A 9,927-nucleotide genomic window follows, 5' to 3' on the forward strand; every position below is an offset into this window, starting at 1 on the left:
TATAATAATACAGATAAAACATAAATATTCCCTGAAGACTCACTTCTTTAGATATGAGGAGCAGCAGGCACCAGCAGTGGTGAGTGCAGACTGCCTCTTTCATTTCAGTCATAAATCTGCTGGCGCTGTGAGCTGCTGCTACAGCTAACCTCTGGATTAGTTTGGATGTCATCTCATTGAATTTCTTAACCTCTTTTAAAGTTAACTACACCCTGAATTGGTTAACCCCCCAAAAAGAGTTATTTTCAATTTTCATAAAAGTTGGGCATCCCTGTTTTGTTTGTTTTTTTCACTTTTCCTCTTTCGCGTCTGTTTTATTCATTTTAGTATTATTAGTCTCAGGAGTCAAGGGGAGGTAAAATATAGACTACTGCATATGTGTTATCATAATATAAACATATAGAGAGATTACACTTCTGGTATTGTATAATATAAAAGCATTCTTTTCTTATGGACAACCTTCATCATGGATTTGCAGTGATGTTCATTAATAGTCTGTAGTGTTGAGTTTTTTTGTTTTTTTTTATCAGAGAAGTTTGTTTCACATAATTTGTTTTTAACAAAAGTTATAGTCATTAATTGTGTCAGCAAGTTTTAGAAAAAGGCTGTTATTCATGTAACCAGCTTCTAAAACCAAATTCTTTATATCCTTTGCACATTAAAGAGCCCCATTAGCTGATTTATCCACAAAACTTTTTTAAAGCCTAAGCAGAACACCATAATGAAAGAAAAGCTTTTAAAACCACCATTGTTTTCCCATCATCACTGAGTTGTTTGCATATCTCTTCCTCTCTCATTTACACAGACAGAAAAAACATGCAAATTAGTGCTGGCACCTCAATAAAGCAATCTATTGATGTACTGTTTCCACACCCTGGCGTACACACATGCACACACAGTCTGTTTTTACCGCTGCTGTCATCGTCTCATCTCCTTCCTCATCTCACCTCAGGATGAGGGGACGGTCAGTGAAAGGCAGAGGCTGATGGCTGAAGAATAACAGTCGATCATTATAGCTGAGCTCAGCAGAGTCCAGCAGTCCAGGTCAGAGGCCATCTGAAGCATCACCTTGGTAAAAAAAACCCAAAGAACCTTTCTGTGTGTCTGTAGATGTCAATGCACCTTCACACAATGAGAAGAGACAAATATACACAAACACCCGCAGCTTTGATTGCTGTGAAGAGCAGTGGCAGTGTTTTTAGCTCTGTTTATTTATTTTTTGTTAGCGTAGCATGGATGCATAGAATTATTGCTAGACTAATAAATTGCCCTATCCAGTACAATGGCCAGTATTAGCTTAATGATAATGCATGCATGTAAATAAGGGTCATGTAACAAGAAATTCAGAAAATCCTCAGGTAATTTTTAAGCAGTTAACAAACAGCATTGTCATTATGTAGTTTATTAATTAAGGATTTCTGTAAAGTTTATGTTTGGAAACATTAAGTGTGATGTGATTCCTGCTCCAAAAACGCTAAATCTGATTTGAAATGCTGCTATCCCTTTCAGTGTTGTTGCATTTTCTTTTTCTTATCCAATTCAGGGTCACATGTGTGCTGGCACAGAGTGAGAGGCAGGGTGTACATCTTGGAAAGGTTGCCAATCTTCCACAATGCTAACACAGAGAGACAGACAAACATTCAGGCTCACATTCACACGCATGGTCAGTTTAGAATCACCAATTAACCTAAAATGCATGACTTTGGTCTGTGGATGGAAGCCAGAGTAACAAGAGAGAACCCACACAGACACAGGGAGAATATGCAAGCTCCACATAGAAAGGCCCCGGGCTGGCTTCAAAGTGGTAACCACCACCGCACCTTCCTGTGGGCTGTTATTTTATGATATATATCTAGAAGTCCACTGCTGACGAGCTGCCAAGTGCTGGAGCTCTTCCACTGTGTCAAAAAGGGAGACCATTCAACTTTAAATGTGACTTTATGGGTAACAACGTCAAAAGAACCAAACATGAACAAGAGGGTGCACAGTGGCAAAATGGCACATGCCACAATTTAAGTTGCTAAATTTCCTCTCTTACTGATCCTGCTGGTCACACCTCTGACCTGATCCACCAACTCATAAGTTCTTCAATTAAAAATAGCAGTTCGGTAAATTAGATTTTTCTGGGCATTTGCTATTTTTTTTTAACAGCACCTCACACATTTGGCTGATTGATCTTTGTAAACAAAAATCTAAAGGTTGTCTTTAAATATGGAAAAATGACATTTGTAACAATATCATTACAATTTCTTTTATTTCATAAATATCACTGATCATACATTTCTCTCTTAACCCTCCGTTTTTAAAAATGTATTCTAACATAAAACATATAATTGTCATCAGTGATGCCGTTAGCTCTGTTTACAGCCTTAGCTATCACAGCTATTGGCAGGCTTTTACTTTGAGATCCTGTGTAGGTTTCCAGTAATTATGTTAAAACAACATAGTAATGAATCTGAAGGAAAAGCCTGAAGCTGTTCCCATTCTAGCATTCTGTTACTGCCGAGGGGACTTTGGTCTGCAGGGAGGAGGGTTTAAAACTCGGGGTCCAGCAGTAAAATTGCTGCTGGTGGGGTCATGTGATGCGCAGGGTCATGTGAAAAGTCACTTGCACTCTGCATAACCTTGTAAAAAACGTAAAAGACATGTCAGCTATTCTTGGATCTTCATGCTTGTTTTACAATTGAATGAAATGTCTTCAGGGAAGTTTAGGGGAGTCCATCTGGCCTGATGTAACTCAGAGGTAGATGTTATGCTTCGATTAGTCACCAAACATGATAGTCCCAAGCAGAAGAAGCCAGTCCTAACTCATTCCTCATGTGTCACGCAATTTATGTTTGTTTCAGAAATTACTGAGCCTAAAATATCTTGAACTAATTTATTCATTAGTGAATGGCAAACAGTATCTTGTTCATGTTCAGGGATCTAAAATCAAAGTATCTGGTAAGCAAATAAATACATTTGCATATATGGAACAACATAAAGTACTGTGCAAGAGTCTTGAGTCATGTCTAATGTCTTCACATTTGCTAGGAAAATGCAAAGCAGATGCAGAAACGTGCAGACATGGAAATAAAGTATATGAGGCAAAAATAAGTTTGTACAGTTTTAACCTGCTGGAACATCAGTATCTGGTCATCTTCATTTTTCAACACGCACTGAACTCTCGGGCAAGATCTTGTAATTTCTTTAAGTGGTCTTCAGGAAAAGTTCTTCAGGCTTCTTGAAGGACATTCAAAGCTCTTCTTTGTATGTTTCTTCCTTTTGTCCTGTTTCCTGTTGAGATGATCCCACGTTGCTTCAATAATGTTGAGGTCCGGGCTCTACGGAGGCCAATTCATGACTGATAGTGCTGCATTATGTTTCTTTTTCTATACTGGTATGCTTTTAATATTGGTAGTGGTTGGGAACATTGTCATGCTGATCATTGATTAACTGTGAAAAGATCTCCAACACCACCAGCTGAAATGCAGCTCAAAACCATGACAGACCCTCCACCATGTTTTGCAGATGATTGTCGACACTCACTGTTGTACCTCTCCTGACATCCTCCATACATATTGATGATAATTTGGCAAAAATTTCAAATTTGGATTCACCACTCCAGCACATCTGTTGCCACTGATTTTCAGCTCAGTTTTTGAGTAATGTAGCATACCTCAGCCTTTTCTCTCTGTCTGCCATATTTAAAAATGGCTTTTTGACAGCTACCCTTCGACTGAGACTAATTCTGATGATCCTTTGGCAAAGAGTGGATGGCTAAAAAAAAGAAACTGAAAAAGAAAACCCTCATAGCTGCCTGTTAGCTAGGAACGTCTTCTTCTTCTTCTGTTTTTTGATGAGTACAGTCTCTGGCTTCATGTGAAAATTATTTTTGATTTGTTATACTTTGTAGCAGCTTTAATTACTCTTTAAAAAAATCTTTATTGAGAGGAAGTGTTCCAACTACAGCAGCGGGGAGAGTTGTACTGGACTGCTGTACTTGCTACTGTGGATAAAGCAAATATAAAATGTTTTTATATTTAAATTGTCCATTTGAATGCATTTGAATTTGACTTTTGCTGCACTGTCATTATGTGGGATTTGGAGGCAATGGAAAACCAGTAGCACACTTAAGAACCTCAGGATCTAAATTTGAGGAAACCACAAATCATTATTTAACTGCCAGTGAAAATCTGTTGACAGATTTAGTGGTTCGTCATAGAGTAATACATTAACATTACTTTAAACCCACAAAAAAAACAACAAAAAAAAACTCTAAAAGACTTTCTTTCTTGGGCAAACTCAAAGTTATCAGATTAAATAATGTTTATTGTGCTTTTCGGCCTACACTGTGTGTACTATAATGGACCAGTTTGTATATAGACTTAATCCAGGACTGACTCTGGGGTTCTGATGGGCTAGAGGGTTTTGTATCTTCAGGGGGACCCAGACATGGCTCTGGTTCTGTCTGGGACCCATCTGAAATTACACTGTCAGGCTGGCCCAAACACTGGCTGATGGGGCTTTTAGAAGAGCAGAGTGAGTGACAGAAGTTTAGAGGAGATCTGACACTGCAGCCTGTGGTGCTGCTGTTTATGTATGTATGCTAGCCCTCCAAAACCAGTGTTTATGAAAACAGTGGCTCTCTGCCCATCAGATACAAGCTCTATGCCTGGGACAGGGTCGGCTCCTCCGAGAGCACAGAAAAGACAGAAAGACAGAAAAAGATAGAGAGAAATGTTCAAGAAGACAAGAAAAATGGACAGTAACACAAATGGAAAATATAAAAACCAGACAGGGGGGTTCATTTAATGCAAATGTGGTCAGAAATGACTCCCCAATGCTCTCATTGTCTGTCTTTATTACGTCCTCTGTCAGTTTTTCTCATTCCCTCTCTTTCCAAATGTTTTTGCTAAACTCTAGAAAAAGTACTTTGCCTTTCTCACTAATCCTCTCCTGCCTTTAATTTGATTTCTTCCCTCTGTTATGCCCCTTCGGTTGTCTTCCTCCTTAATTAGCTCATATCCCTCTGGTTTGCCAGATTGGGGTCGTTAACGTGCACACGGCACAGCCCCAAATCAAACACATGCAGCCCTCCCGCTCCCGAGCATCACATGCACAAACTTTTTTTTTGCTTCTTCGTCTTCTTTCAAGGAGAAATAATATCATTACATCCTGTTTTTTGGTGTTTTCCTCCAGCTGTAGCAGTTACCTGTTGTTTTCTGTTATGATGCGGTCAGGAGACGTGTCGTTTATTCAGGATCATTTGAACTGACCTTCACTCTAATTTTGTTTTACAGATGATATTCTATACAACCACTTTACTCAAAACACATTTCTTTATCCACTGTTATTGCTTTGCACCTATAGTATCCTCCAGTATGTATGATATGTGTAGCTGCACACTCACACGCTGGCTCTCTAAGTTTATTTCACTCGTCCTTGATCATTTTTGTGTTATCAAAGGAAAGCCGAGAGAAAACTGCCTCTCAAAGTTCACATTTCAAATATTTTAATTGTTTTATGCAGCTTTCATTTATTTTTCTAATAATCCCCCAAGGCAGCTGGAAGACTGTTTACTGTCTTTGATTTGCAGTACTGTAGCTTTCACTCCAAGCGTTAATTAACCTTCAAATGGAGAATTTATTGTAGGCACACGTGTGTGTATGTGTGTGCATACTCAGGGAACACACAAGCACACACTCACACACACACACACCATCATAAAATCAACAATGGAAGAGACTTTTTTCTGCCTTTCATCTGAGATCTGTCTCCATGCTTCTCTCTCTCACACACTCTCTCTCTCTCTCACACACACACACACACACACACACAAACCAGACAACATGCAAGTCGACATTTATTCACTCGCTTTCTCCTCCTCGTTCCTTTGTGCTCCAAAGTCTAACTCACATCTCAGCTTCCAGATTCTTTGAACTTCTGTCAGCATTAAAATAACATTACAGGTTCAAAGACAACAGATATCTGTTTTCTGCTAAGAACCAGTTAATCTCCCTTCCTTTCACTCTGTTTGTCTCGCTTCAGCTCTTTTTTTATTGTCCTATATGTCATCCTTGAGGTTTCTTTTTCTGCTCATTTGTTACATAGCTGGTAAAATTTTCTATTATTGTGATATAGGTTCTCATTAGCTGTTCAGTTTAATTAAATGAGCTCATTCTTATGAAAATTGGAGGCTGATAGTGATTTCCTTCCCTAGCAACTATCGCTCACCTTGCACAGAAACTCTTAATTAGAAACCAGCTTGATTGACATTGGGCAAGCACTTACGCACGTATAAACATATATACGTGATTGCCTTCTTCATTCAAAGGTACAGCTAAACCTGAAATCACGTTCCCATATATTTATCTTATCGATCAGGTTCTTACTTTTTTCATGATATTGGAAGTAAAGATGTCTGTCCTCTCATGGATATTTGACTTGTGGTACTGAAACTGTCAAAAAATATACACATAAGACTCAGCAGCAATATATCTTAATACATATATCCAAAAACCTTTTAATACAGTTTAATGTGGAACTGAAGAAGAAGAAGGAAATTTTGAGTGATCTGTCTGTAGCAGAAACCTTTGCTACCTGTGGGTTTAGGTCACCACAGACACACAGACAGGAGCTTGTCCGAACTGTAATTCAAGGAAGCTCTCCTCAGATCAGTGCAGTGCATAAAAAAAAGAGAAACTTGTTAACAAATTCACAGCAGGTGTGGCAGTAACAACTAGCACTGCTCCCTGAATCACTTTGCCTCACCACCTGCAGCAGAACCAAAAGCCACACCACACAGCCATATTGTCCTTTGGAAAAACAAACAAACCACCAGTTCATTTATATAGAGCCAAATCAACAGTCACCTCAAAGAGCTTTATATTGTAAGGTAAAGATCCTACAATAATTCAGAGAAAACCCAGACAATCAGATCACCCCTTGTGCGTAATGACTTTGTAGACTGGGGAAAAAGTCCCCTTTAACAAGAAGAAACCTCGGGCAGACGCCGCGACCGGTTCGGGGTAGGGGAGGATGACAGGACAAAAGACACACTGTGGAAAGAGCCAGAGATTAATAATAACTAATGATTAAATGCAGAGTGGTGAATAAACACATAATAAGAGAAAAGAGGTGAGTGAAGAAGACACAGTCAGTGTATTATGAGAAGCTTATTGTGGTTTAACTAAAATCTTTTTGGCTGGCAGAGCTGAGGTGATTGTTTGGCTTATTATTTCAAAATAATAATTTCCTCACCTAAGAGAAAGTTTTAATTTGAGAAAGTTTTAATTTGAGAAAGTTTTAATTTTGAGAGGCTTTTTTTTTCCTAGTTCAAGTTACTTGTTGCTCTAAATCTTTGAGAACTTGGCATTGTGGATTTAGGCTGCCTCAGACTCCTGTGTCTCTCTTCTTGTAATCCCCATGATACTGAGATTGAGGTTGTGTGGGATCATGACCATCTGCTGCAGGACTCCTGGTTCACTCCAGTTATATGTTTGGCACCATTGTCACACTGCAGAATAAATTTAGGACAGATTTGACTCTTGATGGTCCCTTGATGAAACTTGATAGTATGAAAAACTGCATATAGTGGTAAATTTATTCTGACCCTTTGTTCGTTTATTTCCTGCTCACGTCTCTTCTTGTGAGAGCACTGATAGGTTAATTTATGCAGTGTTTACTGTCCCGAAAAGATTCCCATCAGGCCTTTCTCTCCTCTGTTTCTTTTTGTCCCCGTTGCTCTTTTCAATGCTTCATCGCTGCATATTAATCATCAGGTGTGTGTACATAACATCATTTCAGTGGCGACAATGCAGACAGGGGCACAGACCATTCAAGGGTGACAGTGAGATACATATGGCAGATAATGCAGAACAAAATATCCCGTTCTTTTGTTTCTTCATCTGATTCCACGTCTGTGTCGTGAAGGATCGAATGGTCTATTTACTGTTGCAGCTCTCTAAGATATATTAGTATCAGTCTAGATTCAAGTTAGCAAGTGATGCATTTAAATGATGAATTACTAATAAAGTTTTCTTCATACGTGGAGGTTGGCCAGTCCCTGCCTGCTTTCTCAATTCAATTCTGCAATACCAACAGTAACAAGAACATAAAAAAGCTAATTATCCAGCAAAGACTTTGAATTCAGAGTGTGTATTTAATATTTTATTTAAGTTTATCACCCATTAGGGTGTAGTGTTTTAATTTTTAGCTTACATTTTTACATCCTATACATTTATACACGAATTATCTTGTTAATAATTTATGCAATAATTTTATCCTCTGTTCAATACTATACTGCTGCTGCTGAACCCACACTTGTCCTTTTAAACAATATTAGTTCAGTGTTTTAACATTTTAGTTTTGTTGCGTTTTATACTTTTTATATGCGCCACAATTTGTTTCTTGTTTAATGGTACATCTCACATGATTTTGGTATAAATATAATTTCATCTTGTTGGTTTCCTATAAGAGGTGCTAGTGATGCTCAGCGATAGTAGATAACCAACAGCATTTTGCAGATAAAGATCACAGAATAATATAAGAATATTTAATTAATGGTTTAGGGAAAACACAATATATGTTCATGGGTATTTTTTGTAATAAATATGTATAATTTATAATAATTTATGGGCAATTAAAAATAGAAAAAGATTTTTATAAATTATTTAATTACAGATTTAAAATATACTTACAATGTAATTTAGTTGTACTGTTATACAACATTTTACCATAACTGTTACCTCTTATTTGTGAGTTTTGCATGTTTCAACGACTTAAGTTTGTGTATTCTCACAGCTGATGTGCCCATTCACACAAACAAACAAGCATGCAAACACACACAAACACACTGGTAACCATGTATTCAGCGTGTTTGGGTTGGTGGTTTTGCCTCCCCAGCCACTACCAAACTGAAAAATCAGATTAGACATACTCCTGGCTCTTGTTCCTGTTCAGACTGGTTGTGGATGGTGAGATTTAACAAGGGTTGGGGTTGAAGTTGTGTCTTCGTGGATGTCACGCCTAAGGCTTAAGGGTAGTTTCCCATGGAAATGAGCCATTAAAACTGAAGATTTATTTATTTTTCTCCTTTCTCTTTTCCTTGTCTGCATTTGGCATGGGGTGCAAAAGTCAGGCAGGCTGTTTGGGAATGATGTGGGGGACAGGATGGAACGCCCCCAATGGAAGTCCGGCCCATGAGTTAAATTTCATAAATGGAAATGCTGCCTCGATTATCGGGTTTTATTATTTATTCAGCAAAATCTAAAAGGGGTTTGGTGTCTAAAGTGCTTCTGATTTTCTCACAGTAATTAAAATGTGTAACTGGACGTCTTGTAGTCATAGACAGGAGTTACAGCAAAGGCATTACAGCTGATAAACCAGTCTAAGAGGGGCCTTTTCTTTTCAGCTGTAGTTTTCCACTTCCATCCCTTCTCTGCCATGTTCTTCTGCACCCCTGAAAACAAGGCCAAGGCGTGCATGCACAGGCTGGTTTTAAGGAGATGGGACGATAGTAGACAAGTGAGGGACGTGGTTGAAGTTCTGCTGTTTTATCAGCACAGCACAAGGCCAGCATCGATGCACTGTGCACAACTTTGATGTGCAGCCCAGAGACACCAAAACAAATTCGACCCTCATTCAAACAAAGCGAAAGCAAACCACAGCAAAGAGGACATGTTTTCTGCTCCTGTTCAGCAGAAACCTGCTGGAATTGCTTTGTTGTTAAGCTTAGCCTAATGCAGAGAATAAAGAGATAAATCCAGTTTTAGGTACTAAGGATGCTCTGCTTTCTTAAGTATCCATTGTTTTAAACTTTTGGACTGTGGGTCAAAAACTGCTGTTCTCATACACCACATTAATTAATAGTGCAAATATTGAGAAGTTATTCAGAAGGTATAACATACAACCCATTATATTGCAACTGGAGCTTTAAAATTGTCA

This window comes from Perissodus microlepis, chromosome 5 (genome assembly GCF_051167445.1).
Source record: "Perissodus microlepis isolate ML-2025 ecotype Zambia chromosome 5, ASM5116744v1, whole genome shotgun sequence".
In the NCBI taxonomy this organism is placed as follows: domain Eukaryota; kingdom Metazoa; phylum Chordata; class Actinopteri; order Cichliformes; family Cichlidae; genus Perissodus; species Perissodus microlepis.